This window comes from Mastomys coucha, unplaced genomic scaffold, assembly GCF_008632895.1.
Source record: "Mastomys coucha isolate ucsf_1 unplaced genomic scaffold, UCSF_Mcou_1 pScaffold21, whole genome shotgun sequence".
NCBI lineage: Eukaryota > Metazoa > Chordata > Mammalia > Rodentia > Muridae > Mastomys > Mastomys coucha.
The window spans coordinates 74,927,171-74,943,865 of NW_022196904.1; the positions used below are offsets into that span (position 1 = coordinate 74,927,171).

A 16,695-nucleotide genomic window follows, 5' to 3' on the forward strand; every position below is an offset into this window, starting at 1 on the left:
TGGAAGAGAAAGTAGGGAAGAACCTCGAGCAAATAGGCACAGGGGAAAACTTCATGAAGAGAGCGCCATTAACTGGAATTCTTGAGACAAGGCAGATACCATCACTTATAAAATTTCTAGTATCTATGTGATATGTTCTAGTCTATTAAACTTCTTACATAGAAACATATAAGATTATTTACTGCATTATAATGGATTCTTTTTTGTTTTTTGTTTATTGTTTGTTTGTTTTTTGAGATAGGTTTTCTCTGTATAGCCCTGGCTGTCCTGGAACTCTCTGTAGACCAGGCTGGCCTTGAACTCAGAAACCCACCTCCCAAGTGCTGGGATTAAAAGTGTGTGCCTCCACTGCCCAGCATAATGGATTCTTTAACAATACATCTATATATTGGCTGACAAAGTCACCTGTTGCCAAAATAAAACCTACCAATTCATGACATATTATTAATTACCTGTCATGTTGGAAATTTCATTCTTTGGACATGGGGTACAATCAAAACAACAGGCAGTCTTTCCTTTCTGAAGGGATTTTTGGAATCCTACACTGCATGCAGGTCATACTAAATTCTGAAGGTAGTGTCTAATAAAAAATTTATATGTGTTAGTAAAAAGAGTTTGTCATACTCCACAATAAAGATTGTGATTTGCAGAAAGATCACTTAAAAATGTCCTTTATTTACAATTACAAAAAATCAAAGAGTGATATTTTGTTATTTTAAAATAATATTATAAACATATTTTGATATATGTTTTGTTCTATAAATTATAAAATATTATATTTATTTAAAATCAGGAAACATAGTTAAGTTCAACTTAACTGTCTAATGTATACAGTCCACTCTATCATATCTTTAGTTATATATAATTGATGACCATGCAGCAAGTGTTGGGAAAACTTTGCTATTTTCACATTAAGTCCAAGAGCTGGTAGAAGAACCATAGCATAAAGAATGTCATATTCTGTGTCCAGTTTCCCTCTTTGATTAGTGTTCAGTTGATATCCAGAAGGATTTATAAATTTGCTGTTCTCTAGGATAGGCGACATCTGAAATGAATTTATTGTTGTAGTGAAAACTATACATGCATATCAGGACAGATAATCTGACAATTGGAATGCTCCTAATGACATTTATCTATTCTAAAATGTGACATTATTAGAAGTACTCAATACAATTAAAGAAAGAATATATAACTAAAATTAAATATAATTATGTATTGGAAATATCAGTTTCACAATGGAGCTAATGACATGACATTCACAACTTAGTAATATTCATGGAGAGTGAGACATGATCAACCTCTTTTCCTCACCAGTATTATCAGTACATCAGCTAATGAATAGAGTTCCTTAGTACATAAATACAGAATTACTTAAGATAAGTTAATAAAGCCTTCATCAAATCAACCAACAAATTCTTTCTCAATTAAAGACTTACATGCTTCTTTTTGCTATATATACAAACTTTGTTTTCAAATGCTGAAAATATAATGAGTATGTGTTGGAAAAGTATCGGGAAAAATTCATTGACTTAAACGTTTTCTTTTCATTTAAAATGTTCTTTTAGAATTTTTATAGAGTTTTATAATTTTGTCATACACTTTCCTGTGTCTCAATGCCTTTCCCACCTTCCTTCTATCTCTACATACACAATTTCCTGTACTTTTTCTCTCTGTATTAAAAACTCCCAAAACCAAAGGAAAAGCCACTAAAGACATGGAGTCCAATTGGTTTTGGCCAGCTCTTGAGCAAGGGGTCTGCTCTGGAGTATAGCTTATATATGCAGTGTTATTACACTGAAGAAAACTGACTTTCCTTCTATAGGAAAATATTAATTGCTTCTTTTGCAAAGTTGAAAATATGTGCTCACTTCATATTTGTGCTAGAATTTTGTCTGGCTCATGGTTGAATGGCCTTATGAATGCTACCATAATTTCTCTGAGTTTGTATGTGCTTTTACCATGTTCTGCTTATTAAATAATGTTTTCTTCAAAATATTCAATCACTTATAAGTCTTACTTTTTTTCTATCCCCTCTTTGACATAGATGCATGATCTCTGAGGGGAATCTTGTGATAGAGACATGCCATTTAAGGATAATTACATCAAAGTTTTTCACTCTCTGCACTTTGTACAGATGTGGGACTCTCTTAGTTATTACATATGCAGGAAGAAGCTTCTCTGCTTAGGGTTGAGTGATGCCCTGAGCTATAGGTATAGCATCATGTCATTAAGAGTTGTCTTCAAATTTAAACAATATCTTTCCACAAATCCAGCACTGCAAAGGATAATAGATGGAAAGCTCCAACACAAGGAGGGAAACTATACCCTAGAAAAAGCAAGAAAATAATCTTCTTTCAACAAATGTAAAAGAAAAGAGCCATACAAACATAATTCCAACTCTATCAACAAAACTAACAAGAAGCAACAGTCACTTTTCCTTAACATCTCATAATATCAGTGGACTCAATTCCCCAATAAAATGACATAGACTGCAAGACTGGATAAATAAACAGGACCCACATTTTGCTTCATACAGAAAACACATTTTAATGTCAAAGATAGGTATTACCTCAGTGTAAATGGCTGAAAATCAATTTTCCAAGCAAATGTTCCCAAGAAACAAGCTGGAGTAGCCATTCTGATATCAAATAAAATCAACTATCAAAAAAGTTATCAAAAAATATAAGGAAGGACACTTCATACTCATCTAAGGAAAATCTACCAAGAAGAATTCTCAATTCTAAATATGTTATGCTGCAAAAGCAAGGAAAGCATCATTTATAACAGAAACTTTACTAAAGCTCAAATAAAACATTGCACTTCACCCAATAATAGTGGGAGATTTCAATACCCCCCTCTCATCAATGGACAGGCCATGGAAACAAAAATTAAATAGAAAAACAATAAAACTAACAGAAGTGATGGATCAAAAGTTTTTAACAGATATCTATTCAACATTTCAACCAAGTACAAAAGAATATACCTTCTTCTCAGCACCTCATGGTACCTTCTCCAAAACCGACCATTTAATCAGTCAAATAACAGGTCTCAAAAGATACAAGAAGATTGAAATATTCCTATGCATCCTATCAGACCAGCACATAATAATTCTCGTCTTTAATAGCAACAAAAACAAGAGAAAGCCTACTTGCACATGGAAGCTGAACTAAGCCCTACTCAATGATAACTTGGTCAAGGAAGAAGTGAAGTAAGAAATTAAATACATTTTTAAAAATTTAATGTAAACAAAGGTACAACATACCTATACTTATGTGATACAATGAAAACAGTGCTAAAGGGAAATTCATAGCTCTAAGTGCCTCCAGAAAGAAAGTGGAAAGAGCATAACCTAGCTGTATACCTGAAAGCTCTAGAACAAAAAGAAGCAAATACACCCAAGAGAGTAGACTGCAGGAAATATTCAAAGTCATGACCAAAATCAACCACGTAAAAACAAAAACAAGTATACAAATAATCAACAAAACCAGGAGCTAGTTCTTTGAGAAAATCCTTCCTTCCTTCCTTCCTTCTCCCTTCCTTCCTCCTCCCTTCCCTCATTTCCTTCATTCTTTCTTTTATTCTATCCTTCTTTATTCCTTCTTTCCTTTCCCCTTCCTTACTTTCTTTCATTCTTTATTTTGTTCTTTCTTTTTTCTTTCTTTTTTCATGAAATATTGCCTAACAGGAATCCAACTGAAAAAAGAAACCAGTTGGAAAAATATCCCCATCAGGTTGTCTAGTAGGCAAGAGTTCACTGAGTACATTTTTTGACTGATAATTTACTATTGCTAGTGCCATCCCTGAACAGCTGGAATAAGAAATCAGTCTGTAAAGATAGAAATTCTATTCCTTCATGTCCTCTTCTTCAGTGCCTGGCTCCAAGTTCATGTCTGATTTCCAGTCCTTACTACCATTCATAATGTAATGTATGGTATAAGATGAAATAAACTCTTTCCTCTCCAAGAAAAAAAAAAGAGTTAGAGGGGATGAAGTACATCAATAAAACAAAACCCTTTAAAATCAACACAACCAAAGCTGAAGTGAACTCAGAGTCTGAGGCCGCTTCCCCAGGGCTGGCATAGGTCTGAACCTTTTCCTCTGTATGTATTGCAGTATCTATTTAGTGTTTATATGGGATTACTGGGTGTTACTGAATGGATCTCTGTTTCTTGTTCCTTCTTTAGGTCTGTTTTCTTTCTGTTTGTTTGTTTTGTCCAATTACTATGTCTTAGTTTTTTTATGTTATTATATTATATATTATTTTACTGCTAATCCAAAAAGAAAGCATTTATTTGCACATATATTTCAATACACGTGCACACACATTTGTTGAATTCAATTAAGATAAAACTATTTTCCCTTGACTTTAAAAGCAAAAACATTTGCTCAAAACAGTAGCCAAAAACATAAAGAAATATAGCAAGAGGAGATAGAAAGAAATAGATAGGTAGATAGATAGGTAGATAGATAGATAGATAGATAGATAGATTATCCTTAGTTTTTCACTCATACCTTTCTATTCCACCTCTTTTCTCTGAATACACAAACATATAAATGTCCGTTTTCATGTTTTATATTAGTCTTAATGTCATAAAAAAAGTCTTTTAAATAAGGAAAAATTTGTCTTATGAAGCTTCTCTTTCGATTGTAAAAACATAGATATATGCAGTTGTGTGGGTTTGTGTTCAGTAATATGTGTAAAATATTTTAATATTATAAGCTATCATTTTAAAAGAAGAGTTTGGGGCTAGAAATGAAGCTCATTTTGCACTACATCTGCCAAGTTTGATCCACAGCACTCTGTAAAATAAGTAGAGAGTTTCATACCGTGTTATTCTAGCATTTGGGAGGTAGAACTAAAAGAATCAGAAGTTCAAAATCATCCTTGTCTCCATAAGAAGTTAAATTGGACTTAAAAATAAAACTGTATGTATAATTAACATAAAAAAAGAAGTTCAAGACCAGCCTGAACTACAAGATAGCATCTCAATAAATGAATGTTTAAAAAGTTAAAGTTTGCCAGGCGGTGGTGGCGCACACCTTTAATCCCAGCACTTGGGAGGCAAGCATATTTCTGAGTTCGAGGCCAGCCTGGTCTACAAAGTGAGCTCTAGGAAAGCCAGGGCTACACAGAGAAACCCTGTCTTGATAAAACAACAAAAAAAAAGTTAAAAAAGTTTTACTGGTATATGATCACAGTGATTGAGGCATTTGTATTATAAAACCTTATTCTAGAGGTAGGGACATGATGCAATTCTACACATTTGCAACATTAAGTGATGTCTGATAACTGACTAAGTTCTCTATTTATGTTTTAAAATACTATAAATCTTGTCTGGAGAGATAGTCCAGGGGTCAGGAGAATGTGTTGCTCTTGTAAATGAACAGGGTTCAGTTACCAGCACCTACATGACAGCTCATAACCAACCCTTACCATTCCCTACTCCCATGTCTAAGTAATGTCCTTTCATCTATCAGATGAAGTATTGGAAAAGTGTTAACAGAGCACTGGCTTCCAAAACCTCCCAAACCAAATAATGTCATCAAATGAAATTTAAAACCTATCAGATTTCTATCAAACCTTCTGAAAGTCACCTGCATGATATTCTTTCTTTTTATGTAAGTTTTATTGCATTTTGATGAGAAAATTTACATAATTTCAATTTATTTGAATTTGTTGACATTAAAAAACATATTTCAAATAAATAGAATTAAATCACATTCTTGTTTCCCTTTTGTACCCCAACTCTTCTCAGAGATCCCCACTTCAATACCTACAATATCTTTTTTGTCATATTCCTTAAAATTTGTAAAATATTATAACAATAAAAATAAGTATTATAAAAGTTGTTTGATATAAAACAACAATCAGTTTAAGTCTTATGTAGATGTTTGTCTATAGCAATACTGAAAATACATACATTTTTCTCAATATGAATTTTAAATAACTCCAAACATATTAACTGTATATTTCAAAATAATACATCACTACTAGTATTTTCTTAAGTGAACATAAATATATGAAGACTTTTTGTTTGTTTGTTTATTTTGTATTTAGTAGAGTTTAAAATCTTGGCTCTTACTGTGGTATAATCCCAAAATAAGAACAATTTTTAGACAGTGGATTTCATTGTAATAAGGCTGTACTTCAATGACCCTCACATCACCAAAGGATTTTACCTCCATCATGGCTAATCTGAAAGCTGACAGTTCTGCTGCACCAAGGAATGAATTGTAGGCATGATTTTTTGATTCAGACTTCCTGTTATGGTCAAAGCTATCTGACTTGAGTGAGTGACTTTATTCTCAGCCCACAGAGAACAGGTTACATTCATTTAAGAAATACTGTGTATATTAAGATGTTCTATCCATAAAGTCATTCACCAATTATTTCAATGAACAATGACTCTGCTTGGAGGATAGCACAGAAATTAGATGAGGTTAAGAATCTGGTTCAAAATTGATAATTTTGAAAATCATTCATCTCAGAGAAAGAGTAACTTATAAAGTACCCTTCTTCATAGTTGATTCAAGAGTTACAAAAGTCAAGCAAAGCATTTAGTCTCACTGTTTGTTATTCTCTTACAAGTCCCCTCCCAATTTAATTGTCTATGTTTCTTAGAAAACCTAGGAAAGAAACCAGGAGTCATAGATGCAAGCATCACCAACAGAATACAAGGGATAGAAGAGAGAATCTGAGGTACAGAAGACACCATAGAAAACATTGACAAAACAGTAAAAGAAAATGCAAAAAGCAAAAAGCTCCTAACCCAGAACATCTAGGAAATTCAGGATGCAATGAGAAGACCAAACCTAAGGATAATAGGTATAGAAGAGAGTGAAGACTCCCAATGTATTAGGCCAGTAAATATCTTCAACAAAATTATGGAAGAAACCTTCCCTAACTTAAAGAAAGAGATGCCCATGAACATACAAGGAACCTACAAAATTTCAAATAGACTGGACCAGAAAAGAAATTCCTCCCATCACATAATAGTCAAAACACCAAATGCACTAAAGAAAGAATGAAGTTTAAGAGCTGTAAGGGAAAAATGTCAAATAACATATAAAGGCAGGCCTATCAGAATTACACCAGATTTCTCACCAGAGACTATGAAAGCTAGAAGATCCTGGGAAGATATCATACAGACCCTACAAGAACACAAATGCCAGCCCAGGCTACTATACCCAGAAAAACTCTCAATTACCATAGATGGAGAAAACAAGATATTCTGTGAAAAAACAAAATTTACACAATATCTATCCACAAATCTAACCCTACAAGGAATAATAGATGGAAAATATCAACAGAAGGAGCAAAACTACACCCTAGAAGAAGCAAGAAAGTAATCTTTCGCCCCCTAGGACAAACAACAATATGAACTAATTAGTACCCTTAGAGCTTCTAGTGACTCAACCACCAATCAAGGAGTATACATGATAGGACTGATTGTTCTGGCAGCATGTATATAGTAGAGGATTGTAAAATCAATCATCAATGGGAGGAGAGGTCCTTGGTCCTGTGAAGGTTATGTGCCCCAATGTAGTGGAATGCCAGGGCCAATAAGTGGGAGAGAGTGGGGTGGCAAACGTGGGGAGGGGAAGAACCAACAGGAGTTTGTTCTTGTTGTTTTTGTTTGTTTGTTTGTTTGTTTGTTCCTGGGAAGGGAAACTGGGAAAAGAAAAATCATATGGCATGTAAATAAAGAAAATATCTAATAAAAAAATAAAGTAATCTTTCAAAAATCCCACACAAGCCTAATTCTACCTCTTACAACAAAAACAACAAGAAGTAACAATTACTTTTTCTTAATATCTTAATATGAAAATTAATATTACCAACATATCCTAACCAATTGAAATCCAAAAATATGAAGAATTAGAAATTTGTTGACTGTCATCCAATGGTCTCTCTAATTTGGTAATTGGAGAAGTAGGTCCAATATTACACAATCCATATACACTTTCACCTTTTTTGTACGTGACAGTGTCTTGCTATGTACAACATAATGGTCTTAAAATCTTGCTTCACCTATCTCAGCCTCTCTATTAGTCGTATTGTTTATTTCATATTTTTATACTATACTATGGTTTTCAGAACAGCTTACATATTTCAAAAGTATTTATATACCTAAAAGAAACATAGACGATATTTCAATCAATGTATTTAAAAATTCCTTAATTACAATTTCCTATTACTCTATGACTATGAAAAGATCATGTAACCACTTTCACAGTAGATTTTGCTATTCAGGGCAATCTTAATTCATATTTTTGAGCACAATATTAATATTGGGCTCTAAATAAAGTCTCTTACTCCCATTTAAAAAAAGAGTTGTCCTATTGTATGCTCATTTAGCAAAATAGTTAACTTTTCTTTGAGCCCATGAACTAATTATTCTAGAAATTTTGGCTTTACTAACAGTGTCAAATATGGGTACCATCTTATATACTGTGTATTATTTTTGGGGGATGGTTGAGACAGGGTTTCTCTATATATATCCCTAGCTGTCCTGGAATTCACTCTGTAGACCAGGCTGGCCTTGAACTTATAAATCTGCCTGCCTCTGCCTCTCAGGTGCTGGGATTAAAGGCATACGTCACCACTGTATGGCTTGGACTGGGTCTTAATATCAGTGATAAAGTTGGACTTAGGGTACATAACCCCCTAATATTTGTGGCACAATCCTGTTGGCATTCCATTATTATAGATTTCAGAATTTCTAACTTTGAGAAATTGATATCTCTTTGCTTCCAGTAATAAGATAATCACCTTCCACATTATGAAGACTAGTCAGTGAACTAGACACTACAGAACTCTACAATGTTTAATGTCAAAATCTTAACATCACCTTGGGGTAACTCTAAACAAACAAGTAAAAGACCTATATGTCAATGACTTCAAGTCTCAACAAAAAGAAACCTCATATCTCAGAAAATGTACAGATCTCCAATGCTCATGAAATGGCAGAATTAACGTAATAAAAATGGCCATCCTACCAAAGACAATCTATAGATTCAATACAATCTCCATCAAAATCCCAACACAATATTTCAAAGACATGGAGAAAGCAATTCTCAACTTTATCTGGAAAGCAAAGAACCCAAAATGGAGAAAACAATTACTAACAATAAAAGAACAGCTGTGGGGAAGCAGCATCCCTGACCTCAATTACTACAGTCCAATAGCAATAAAAACTTCATGGTATTGGTACAGAGACAGACATGTTGATCAATGAAACAGAATTAAAGACTTGGAAATAAAATCACACACTTATGGTCACTTTATCTTTGACAAAGACATCACAAATATACAATGGGGAAAAAAGCACCTTCAATAAATGGTGCTTGTCTAACTGGCTGTCTGTATATAGAAGAATGAAAATAGACCCATATTTATCACCTTGTACAAAGCTCAAGTCCAAGTGGAACAAGGACATCAGCATAAAACCAGACACACTCAATCTAATAGAAGAGAAATTGGGAAATAGCCTTGAACTCATTAGCACATGGACAAATTTCCTAAACTGAAATCCAATTGCTCGTGGTCCAAGATCAAGAATTGATAAAATGGGACCTCATGAAACTGGAAAGCTTATGTAAGACAAAAGGCATAGTTAATAAGACAAATGGCAACCAACAGATTGGGAAACACTTCTTCACTAACCCCACCTCAGAGAGTGCACTAATATCCAAAATATATAAAAAGCTCAAGAAGTTAATCACCAAAACAAAGAAACAAACAAATCAAAAGTGGGGTATGGAACTAAAAGAAGAATTCACAACTGAAGAACCTTGAATTGCTGAGAAGCACCTAAAGAAATGTTCAAAGTCCTTAGTTATCAGACAAATGCCAAATAAAACGACACTGAGATTCCACTTTACACCAATCAGAATGGCTAAGATGAAAACCTCAGGTGACAACATCCTCTCATGTTAGAGAGCATGTGGAGAAAGAGGAACATTCCTCCATTGCTAGAGGAATTGCAAATCAGTACAACCACTCTGGAAATCAATCTGGAGGTTCTACAGAAAACTGGAAATAGATCTACCTGAAGACCCAGTTATACCACTCTTGGGAATATACCCAAATGAGGCCCCACCATGCCACAGGGGATCATGTTCCACTATGTTCATAGCAGCCTTATTTATGATAGCCACAATCTGGAACAATCTTGATGCCTCATGACATAATGGATACAGAAATTGTGGTTCTTTTGCACAATGGAATACTACTCAGCTATTAAGAAAGAGGGTATCCTGAGTTTTCAGGGAAATGGATTGTAGAATACTTGTATTTAGAACCTATGGTAATCTTTGAGTCAAATGTTGATACTTCATACTATTCAGTGGGAATACTTTTACCTTCCAGGTGTAAAATTCCAGTACTTTTCCAATATTCTTTCACCAATGTTCTGTTTGTTGAATAAATATACCATGAAGTGCATAAGCTACAGCATAGAAAGCATTTTATAAGTTGTAACTTTTCTCACTCATGGACACCTCAAACTGGTTCCTGGATAACCATTCTATAGGATTTTGGTTGAACAATTTTTCAGTGTCTTACAATGTGATGGCAATGAAGAGTTAAAATGCACCCACCATAATCTTGCAAGTGATGTATCCTTATTGGAGTTGGCAGAGTGATCTCTCTGGATGAAATTTTAAAACCAGGAAACTCAGAATGGGGATCTGAAAAAATGAAAATCCCATCCAAGGAATTAAGAAGGAATTCTACTTTACTTGTTTTCACATGCCACTGTGAGGTTTTGATTCAGAGTCTCCTAAAGTCTAAATGTTGCCACACTCTAAACCTTACAATTAGAGTGTCTGCATGCCCATAAATGATAATAACTTTTTCTTATAATAGCAGAATTTGCTATCTTGCAGAAGTATGTATTTTTTATTTATCACGTTCACAGAGGCTAAAGATACTCTGTGTTTGTCCATCTGTCCTCTAAACTTAGAGAGCAACTGAAAGCTTTGTTCATCACCTTAAATGACTAGTCCTACCCAATTCCAGCTAAAATGAACCAACAAGGCCATCATAACCAGTGCCAGAAGTATGTCCTTCAGAGATATCTGGTACAAATACGAACAGTGTTCCTGGTCACTCAGGAGAAGATGAAATGGTTCATAATAAAGCTAAAGGACAAAAACATAAACAATATGAAGAAAATAGAATGCATAAATCCAGCCTATTAAGCTTGCCAGTTAAAATCTTGGAAAAGTAGGAAGTATAACTCATTTATATAGTTATTGAAATTCTAACTTTTTGTGATTTTTCCAAAAAACTAGTTTCAAGACTAACTTACATGAAAACATTCGATATCTCCACTCCTTCATATTTATTTTAATAAAGCTTTCATGTACATGCCAGAAAATGACAATTTATGCTTCAACCTCTATATCATAACAGACACAAAGGCAGTTTATGTCTTCCAACCTGTTTTGGTACACAGAAGGTTGGCAGGAAAGGAGAAAGTTTCACTGTAAACTCCAGGAGACCTTACCTGTGGTACAGCAAAGACGTACATTAGTGGCCCCAATATGGCAGATGAAAACCACCACGTGTTCCTGTAAGTACAGTTAACAATTGTCTTTCATGTTTACAGTTATAGTTAGTAATAAATGCATCTCTCTTTGGATTATGGTATATCTGTGTAGAGAGTGCTTTGTGTTATAGTTGACTTTAACTATCAGAGAAATATCAGGAAAATATGAATAGTCCTGTTTACTTGTTTCATGGCAAACAATAGAGACAAATTCAAGTGGCTGTTCATGGTTATCAATATGAAAACGTAACACAAAGATCATTAGAGTTTAGGTTCCAAACATTTTAAACATAGATTACATTCATTACACTATGTACTGAATGTTTTTCCATGACCCATATGAATGGTGACACAAGTTTTTTCCTTGTGGTATTGTGAGGATGTAAAATCTGTGGAAGAATATAAGAATATTTCAAAGTAGTTTGGGGGAGGATAGACATCACTCAAATGATGTTTTGGTTTTTTTTTGTATTGTTTTGTCTTTTTGAAAATGCACGCAATTCACCTCTCTTGTCCTTTAAGATAGTGAGGAAGCTGTGTGCTGTCCATGGACTAGAATGTAGGTGTTAGCCAATACTGAATCTACTCATTGATTTATGTTGGAATTCAACTACTTACTGTAAGCAAAAAATGAATTATTCCCATCTGCTACCAAATTTTGATGTTTTTACCCACAGATACATTACTAGCTAAGTTTTTAACTTAGTAAATAAGAAATGACTAATTAAATCTACCTGAATATACATCTTTTAGAAGGCGATTTGATTCATAGGCAATACAACTAACATAATATTTCTTATACTTCCCTCTTTATTCCATAAGGCTTTCTCCTTTTAATTTTCTGTGGTTGTAGAATTTTGAGTGATAAAATGCTGAGGATAAAAATGACTGTTACTATATGAGGAGTAAGCTCCTTTCACTACACAGAGGCATTTGGATTGTCATTAATACGTTTTACAGTTATGTGAATATCACTATATTGCCCCCAATTTACATTTTCTTTCAAGATTTTAGGAACTTTATTTTCCTCCAAGTATTCTCCCCTTGGTTAGATGTCTGTAGATCAGCCCAGGACCACTCAATGGTGGCTCCAACCCACTCAGTGCTCTGCATTATAGGAGCTGCTGACCTGTGTCAGTGACTGGGTACTCCAATCTTTACTAAGAAACTAGTCGATATTTTACAGTAGGCACCTTCATACTGCCAGTCTTCTCTGGCTGGGCAAAAGTGAATTCAGTAACTGGCACAGTCCAGTACCCATTGACCACATCCTTCTTGGAAGCATCTAACTCTTCTTTCTAAATACTCTTACTGTCTCTATTAAAAGTAGATATCAGGCATAAACTCCCATAGGTGCTCATGGGAGGTAGTAACACATGGTAGAATTCTTCCCAGGGCCACACAAATGGAATTGTGTTCTCAGGCCAGCATCAACATCATTAGGCCCACTGAGTGAACTTCCTTTTATTGCATGGACTGGCATCTCCATGTAGCCCAAAAGACTCTTTTGTTACAATAGAGACTATGGGCAGGTTCATATAAGATACCTCTGTCAGTGCCTAGTGGTCTTTAATATCTTTCGACATCAATGGTCTCAATTTCCTAATGAAAAGGCATAGGATAAAAGACTGGTTATAAAAGCAGGATTCAGCATATTGCTGCATAAAAGAAACATATCTCAGTGAAAAAGCCACACACTACCTCTGAGTAAACTCTGGAAAAAGTTTTTCAAGCAAATGTTCCCAAGAAACAACCTGGAGTAGGGATTCTAATATACAATAAAGTAGACTTTCAACAAAAAGATATGAACAAGATAGGGAATGACAGTTCATACTCTAAAAGCAAAAATCCTCCAAGATGAAATCTTGGAAAACCTAGAGAGGTCATGTGTTGTAGATGCAAGTATCAACAACAGAATATAAGAGAAAGAAGAGAGAAACTCAGGCATAGAAGATACCAATACATTGATCCAAGAAGATACAAAGCATATAAAGCCCTATTCTGAACATCTATGCCCCAAATGCAAGGGTACACACAGTCATAAAAGATGTGTACTTAAGCTTAAAAAGCACATTGAAACTCACATAATAATAGTGGGAGATATCAATACCCCACTCTCAGCTATGGACAGAACAAGGAAACAAACAAAACAGAGACATGGTTAAACTAATAGAAGCCATGAACCAAATGGATTTAACTTATATATTCAGAACATTTCACTATAAAGTAAAAGAATATACCTTCTTCTCAACATCTCATATGACTTCCTCCAAAACTGACCATATAACCGGTAACAAGATAAGCCTCAATAGATAAAAGTAGTTGAAATAATCCCATACAATCTATCAGATCACCACAGTCTAAGGCTGGACTTTAATAACAACAAAAGCAACATAAAGTTCATATACTCATGGAAACTGAAAAACTCCTTATTCAATAATAACTTGGTCAGGGTAGAAATAAAGAAAGAAATTAAAGACTTCTTGGAATTCAATGAAAATTATGATACAGCAAACCCAACCTTGTGGGATACAATGAAAACACTGCTAAAAGGAAAATATATAACACAATGTGCATTCATAATGAAACTGGAGAGATCCTACACTAGCAACTTAACAGCAGAACTGAAAACTCTAGAACAACAACAAAAAAAATCGAACATACCCAAGAGGAGTAGATAGAAGTAAATAATCAAATTTAGAGCAATAATCAAACCATTAGAAACAATGAAAATTACACAAAGGATCAACAAAATGAGAGCTGGTTCTTTGAGAAAATCAACAATATAGATAAACCCTTAGCCATACTAAACACAGGGTACAGAGACAGTATCCTAATTAGGAAAATCAGAAATGAAAAGGGAGACATAATAGCAGAAACCAAAGAAAACCAAAATGTCATCAGATCCTACTACAAAAGCCTATACTCAACAAAACTAGAAAATCTGGATGAAATGGACAATTTTTAAGACAGATACCAGGTAACAAAGTTAAATCAGGATCAGATAAACAATCTAAACAGTCACATAACTCCTAAAGAAATAGAAGCAATCATTAGTAGTCTCCTAAACAAAAAAGGCCCAGGACCAGATGGGTTTAGTGCAGAGTTTGATCAGACCTTCAAAGAAGACCTAATATCAATACTCTTCAAATATTCCACAAAACAGAAACAGAAGAAACACTACCCAACTCATTCTCTGAAGCCACAATTACTCTGATACTTACACCACACAAAGACCCAACAAAGAAAGAGAACTTCAGACCAATTTCTCTTAGGAATATCAATGCAAAAATACTCAATAAAATTCTCACAAACTGAATTCAAGTGCACATCAAAATGATCATCCATCATAAACAAGTAGGCTTCTTCCCAGGGATGCAGTGATGGTTCAATATACAGAAACCCATCAATGTAATTCTCTATATAAACAAACTCAAAGAAAAAAACACAAACACATGATCATTTCACTAGATGCTGAGAAAACATTTGACAAAATCTAACTTCCCTTCATGATAAAAGTTGAAACAATGAACCCACACACCATAGGGTCACTTGATCTTTGACAAAGTAGCTAAAACCATAAAGTGGATAAAATACAGCATTTTCAACAAGTGGTGCTGGCTCAACTGGCAGTTAGCATATAGAAGAATGCAAATCGATCCATTTATATCTCCTTGTACAAAGCTTAAGTCCAAGTGGATAAGAGACCTCCACATCAAACCAGATACACTAAAACTAATAGAAAAGAAAGTGGGGAAGATCTTCGAGCACATAAGCAAAGGGGAAAATTTCCTGAACAAAACACCAATAGCTTATGCTCTAAGATCAAAAATTGACAAATGGGACCTCATAAGTTGCAAAGCTTCTGTAAGGGAAAAGACGCTGTCAATAGGGCAAAACAGCAACCAACAAATTGGGAAAAGATCTTTAGCAATCCTATATCTGATAGATGGCTAATATCCAATGTATACAAAGAACTCAAGAAGTTAGACTCCAGGGAAACAAATAACCTTATTAAAAATGGGGTACAGAGCTAAACAAAGAATTCTCAACTGATGAATACCTAATGGCTGAGAAGCACCTAAAGAAATGTTCAACATTCTTAGTCATCAGGGAAATGCAAACAAAACAACTCTGAGATTCCACCACACACCAGTCAGAATGGCTAGGAAAAAAACTCAAGTGACAGCAGATGCTGGAGAGGTTATGGCGAAAAAGGAACACTCCTTCGTTGCTGGTGGGATTGCAAGCTGGTACAACCACTCTAGAAATCAGTTTGATGGTTTTCTTCGGAAATTAGACTTAATTCTACCAGAGGACCCAGATATACCATTCCTGGCAGAAGATACTCCAACATATAATAAGGGCACATGCTTCACCATGTTCATAGCAGCCTTTTTTATAATAGCCAGAAACTGGAAACAACCCAGATGTCCCTCAACAGAAGAATGGATACAGAAATTGTGGTATATCTACACAGTGGCGTACTTCTCAGCTATTAAAAAAAATGAATTTATGAAATTCTTTGGGAAATGGATCGATCTGGAGAATATCATCCTGAGTGAGGTAACCCAATCACAAAAGAACACACATGGTATGCACTCTCTGATAAGTGGTTATTAGCCCAGAAGTTTGGAGTACACAAAGTACAATCCACAAACCAGAAGAAATTCAAGAAGAAGGAAGACCAAAATGTGGACACTTCATTCCTTCTTAAAAGGGGGAACAAAATACCCATGAAAGGAATTGCAGAGTATCTGTGGAGCAGAGACTGAAGGAAGGGCACTCTAGCCTGATATAGCTGTCTCCTGATAGGCTCTGACAGTAGCTGACTAATACAGAAATAGAGGCTCATAGCCAAACATTGATCTCAGTACAGGGTCCCCAATGAAGGAGTTAGAGAAAGGACCGAAGGAGCTGAAGCGTTTGCAGCCCCTTAGGACCAACAACAATATGAACTAGCTAGTACCCTCAGAGCTCCCAAGGACTAAACCACCAACCAAGGAGTACACATGATGGGACTGATTGCTCCGGCAGCATGTGTATAGTAGAGGATGGCCAAGTAGGTCATAAATGGGAGGAGAGGATCTTGGCCCTGTGAAGGTTCTGTGCCCCAGTGTAGGGGAATGCCAGGGCCAGT

General features: G+C 34.9%; 1 pseudogene; it reads right to left on the reverse strand.

Moving 5' to 3' along the window:
• LOC116101276 overlaps positions 1 to 11,789 on the reverse strand; it is a 15,008-nt pseudogene extending 3,219 nt beyond the window's left edge.
• Positions 11,790 to 16,695: the final 4,906 nt, after the last annotated feature.